The 5,001-nt window shown below is 37.7% G+C and overlaps 1 long non-coding RNA gene across 1 annotated transcript; it reads right to left on the bottom strand.

Annotated features, from left to right (window-relative positions):
• Positions 1–1,979: 1,979 nt before the first annotated feature.
• On the bottom strand, positions 1,980–4,321 carry LOC129348533 (uncharacterized). The gene is made up of 2 exons (XR_008601102.1): positions 4,058–4,321; positions 1,980–2,485 (listed from the first exon to the last, which is right to left on the bottom strand). It is a non-coding gene; the product is annotated as an uncharacterized LOC129348533 (long non-coding RNA).
• Positions 4,322–5,001: the final 680 nt, after the last annotated feature.

Genomic DNA, 5,001 nt, shown 5'->3' with positions numbered 1-5,001 from the left:
ACCCACCACACCTTCCCCCGCCCGACGAGTTCTTCGAGTCTCCACGAGTTCTTCGAGTCTCCACAGGTTTTCCCGAGTTTCTGGAGTTTCCACGAGGTCGGAGGCAGAACAAGTTGTCATGAAGAGGTGTTGAAGTCGGCCAGGATGGACTGACTTTTTACAGCGACTAGAAGGAAGACCACTAGAAGAGCAGGTCTTTAACCACCATCCATAAAATCCATGGAGTCGCTCCAGAGAAATGAAGGGAGGTCAACTTTTATCAACCTCCATCCAGATGTTCAACTTGATATCTTTACTTGAGATTTTTAGCACCACAAACCTTTAGTATCACACTTTATTATCATTTATTAGGACTTTAATGGAATCCACCAGCAGATTTAGTTTTTGTTGACAAACTTTATTCTTGTCGTCGTGGGACTGCAGTATTTAAAACTCTTCCTTCTATTTGACCTCATGTTTATTAGTTTTAGTGGAGAAAGTTATTTTAGTTGTCGATTAGTCTCTTAAAAACCAAATAATAAATTGGATTAGTCAAGAGGTTTAAATTTCTTACTTTGTCATATTTTAAATATGACAAAAAATATAAAAATAAAGCGTCTTGAGACAATTTGACCTGTAATTGGCGTTATATAAATAAAATTGAATTAAAATTGTATGTATCTTGTAATGTTGGAGTAATTCAGCCATATATGTTGGAAAACACATTTTCTTTGTCCATTAATCTGTTGATTGTTTTCTCCACTAATTCATTTCTTGTTTTGGTTTATAAAATGTCAAACCCAAATATATTCAGTTTACTGTCATAAAAACCAAAAAGATTTACATTCATGATGCAGGAATCAGGCAGTTTTTCACTTTTTATCTTAGTTTAGTCAGAAAGATAGTTGATAATGTGTGAATTGTTGCAGCTTGTGAGCCGTAGAAGGTTTTAATCTTTGGGGCCGAGTGTCAGAAAACATTTAGAAACCAACATCAACAAAACACTCAACAAAGATTTGAACATCATTAAAGGGAAATCCAACTTTTGCATGACAATGTCTAATTAAAGGACATTTATTTCCAACGTAAATGTGTGATATTCATCCTCTGGAGCTTTCTCTTCACATCGTCTTCCACCTGGACTGGTTTGGTCGGGAGCATGTGCAACAAACATTTGAAAAACTGCACTTTAACATCAATGAATGACACTGAAGTTTAATCTCTACATAAATGAGACTGAGTCTGGATGTGCTGCTCTGTCATTAACTCCTAAGTTTAGGGAAAGTTCAAACAAAAGAGGACAGTTCAGATAAGACTTGAGAATGAGCTTATTTTGAACAAACATCTCAGACTTTCTGAGCTTCAGCACCTCTAGCAAGATATTTTAACAACAAGCAACTCAAGAGATCCAGAAGTTGGAGAGAGTTAGCTTTAGCTGAGCCAAAGAACATGTGGGACGCTAACCTAGCAAACATTTCAGACTTTTCTCTGTGAATTCTGAGAAATAATTTCCTATTTAATGACAGAGCTACACATCTTAACTCAGTCTCATTAAAACAGACTCTAATTCAGTGTCATCCATCCATATTAAAGTGCAGTTACCCAAAATGTTTGTTGCATGAGCTCCAACAAAACCTGTCCAGGTAGAAGGCCACTTTGACAAACAGGAAGTGGACGATTCCAAGCAGATTTATAGAAGGGGGAACCGGACTGTACTAAGTGTGGTCGAGTATAGAGGGGTGTTTTTGTGGGTTTTTAAGGCTGATAATGATTATTAGTGAGACATTTGGAGTAGATATTCATTTGCAGTAAATGAAAGTATTTAAAATCTTGGAGTTAAACTTAGAAGAACACAAACTCTAACAGAAAACTTTGTTGATACGTTTTTGTTTTGTTTACAGATGTTAAGTTAAAGGAGTTTTATTCGTGACGTATAACCAATCAAATCACTCCAGAAGACAGAGCGACCACAGGTAGATAAAGGTTCAGAGCCAAAGTAGCACCATTTTTAAATTGATTTATTACCGTAAATCAGTAAAAAATAAAATACTGATAATCAGTAAATCAGTCAGCCCACAATTACTACAATTCTACAATGTATGTCTCTTTCCTTTGACTTGTTATTTGTACAATATACGATGTATATGATGGCGTTTTTTCATACCAAAGGCTATACTATGATGTTTTCTAAGAGACATACGATGCTACTCTGTTTGTTCTGGCTCTGGGCTGCTGCACTCCTCCTCTGTTGTTTTCTGGATTGTACTCAGCTGCATGCCTTCGTCCACCCGGCCTCCGTTGACTCGTCCCGCCTGCCGTCTCTGGAGCTGAAGCTGGATTGGAACAGACCAAAGTACAGTCCAATCACGATGCCAGCTGCCTCTCAAAAGGCTCCTTCATCTGGCAGGTGGCAGGCACTTCTTCTGAGGGGAAGCTGAGCTGGTCCAGCAGAACTTTGGAGATGTGTTCCAGTGGTTGGTGGATGTGTGGGGAGATAGAGAGGGACCTTTGAATTGTTCACAAAGGAAAACAGGGAACCCATTGGTAGTTTTAGTTTAGGGTGCTACTGCGGTGTGTTTTTGGGTTTTAAGAGGTGAACAGGAAGAGGTTTTTTTTCGTATTGATTATCTTTTACTTTGTTCCTGGTTGGAATGCCCATCAATGTCAACTGTGAAGTTCACTTTTAGTTCTGTTATTTATTTTTATTTTACTAACACCCATTTGCTTTTAACCCCCTCACATGTTGTGTTGTTGTAAACTTATTCTTTCACATAAATTCTCGTCTAACCCTCTGGAAACCAGCGTTTGGACTGTTTTTCTGTTGCTCCTCACCTACTTCAGACAGCCGGGACATAACAACGTTTTGTGGACCAAAGGTTAAACTCTGACGTTTTTAGAGCGACATGCTATACAATGACGTTTTTTGAGCCACATGCTATACTATGACCTTTTTTTGGACGACATGCTATACTATGACGTTTTTTGGACGACATGCTATACTATGACGTTTTTCGAGCAACATGCTATACGATGACATTTTTTGGACCAAAGGCTATACTATGACAATTTTAGACTGATATGTTATACTATGATGTTTTTTGAGCGACATGCTATACTATGACATTTTTTGGACGAAAGGCTATACTACGATGTTTTTTGGGCGACATGCTATACTATGACATTTTTTGGACCAAGGGCTATACTATGACAATTTTAGAGCGACATACTATACTATGACATTTTTAGACCAAAACGTTTTTTGGATGACATGCTATGCTATGATGTTTTTTGGACATGCTATACTATTACGTTTTTTGAACGACATGCTATACTATGACGTTTTTTGGGCGACATGCTATACTATGACGTTTTTTGAGCGACATGCTATGCTATGATGTTTTTTGGGCGACAGGCTATACTATGACGTTTTTTGGACGACATGCTGTACTATGACGTTTTTTGAACGACCTGCTATTCTATGATGTTTTTTGAACGACATTCTATTCTATGACATTTTTAGAGCGACATGCTATACTATGATGTTTGTTGGGCGACACGCTATACTATAGGCTTTTTTAATTGACATATTACTGTGATGTTCTTTTTGATTTAGTTTTTTCGTTGTTTTTTAGCAACATATTACAAGAATTGAACAGTTTTAAAAATGACTACTTTTAGTTGTGCAATGAAATATTATTCTATGGCATTTTTTAGATGACGTACACTGACGTTTTCTTGAATTACATACTATTTTGAAAATACACTGCACTATGACATTTTTTGAACCACATATGATACATGACAATTTTAGGCAACATCCTATCATTTTGCGCTTTTTGAACCACATAATTATCTGTGTGGGTTTTTTTGCCGACATGCTATACTATGAACTACAGGCCATACTATGTTATTCTTGAGTAAAGCATACTATACTTTGACATTTTCTGAACTACATCCTATACTATGGCGTTATACACAGAGTGCTTTGGTTACATGTTGATTTATAATCTAGATTTTTTCAGTTTTGTTTTTTGATGGGATTACCACAGACCTGACCGTGAACACCGTTGACACCCACCTGAGGGAGACGCTGTCTAAGATCTCAAGGCTGCTTGGTCGTGGTCTTTCTGGTCCTGCTCCAGAAGGCCTTCATCAACTACGTCTTCTTTTGAAGAGGCCCTCAGATGCTGCAATCTCTGACCTTCAGGAGGAACTGCTACTTTCACTCTGTAACGAGACAGCGGTTATTTTAAAGACCCAGCTCCTGGCGGCTTTGACTGAAAATTTAACATCCATCAAAACGGAACTACAGACAGTTAAATCTGAGCTGTCGGTCAGTATTTCAAACGTCAAGTCCGACCCGGGTGCCCTGAAGCACACTGTGGGTGAAACGGAAACTTCACTCTCCACATCACCAACGACATTGTCACACTCCAAAGCAGAGCACCTGTCTGCTGAACTTTTAAAAGTGGACAATGAAAAGTGGAAACCTACATGGCGTGAGAGTAAGAAAAGTAGAGAGACAAGTAAATAAGTCTGTATACAACATATTTAAAAAGAAATCATGCTAATAAATTAAGTCCAAAGAACCGAATTAGCCAATATACTGGAGACCAAAGTTTTTTAATTTGATAGGTATAACCTTGTTTAGTAACATTTCAATTATTTGAGAGCAGTCCTAAAGAACTGCCTGTAATCCCAATCATAAAATGGGTTTGGAGGAAGAACATAGATGGTAATCTGGATATACATGAGTTAGGCTTTATAACTACTATTGGTAGTATTGGTGGTACTAATAGCAATGTGACTACTACTAGTAGTACATTAACTGCTGCTGATACTGGCACTGCTACTACAACTTGGAATACTATTACAAATGCTGATACTACTTCTACGACTCTAACAGCTGTTTATACTACTACTGATGCTTGTACTTTTAGTATTACTACTACTGCTTGTACAACTATACTACAGCTACTATTAATCGTCTGGTATTTGGTTGTCAAGCTGCTAGGTCGCGTT

The sequence above is a fragment of the Amphiprion ocellaris genome, unplaced genomic scaffold, assembly GCF_022539595.1.
Source record: "Amphiprion ocellaris isolate individual 3 ecotype Okinawa unplaced genomic scaffold, ASM2253959v1 Aocel_unscaffolded9, whole genome shotgun sequence".
NCBI classification, from domain to species: domain Eukaryota; kingdom Metazoa; phylum Chordata; class Actinopteri; family Pomacentridae; genus Amphiprion; species Amphiprion ocellaris.
Note: the sequence above shows the minus strand (reverse complement) of the source record. Positions and strands in the feature narration are given on the sequence as shown.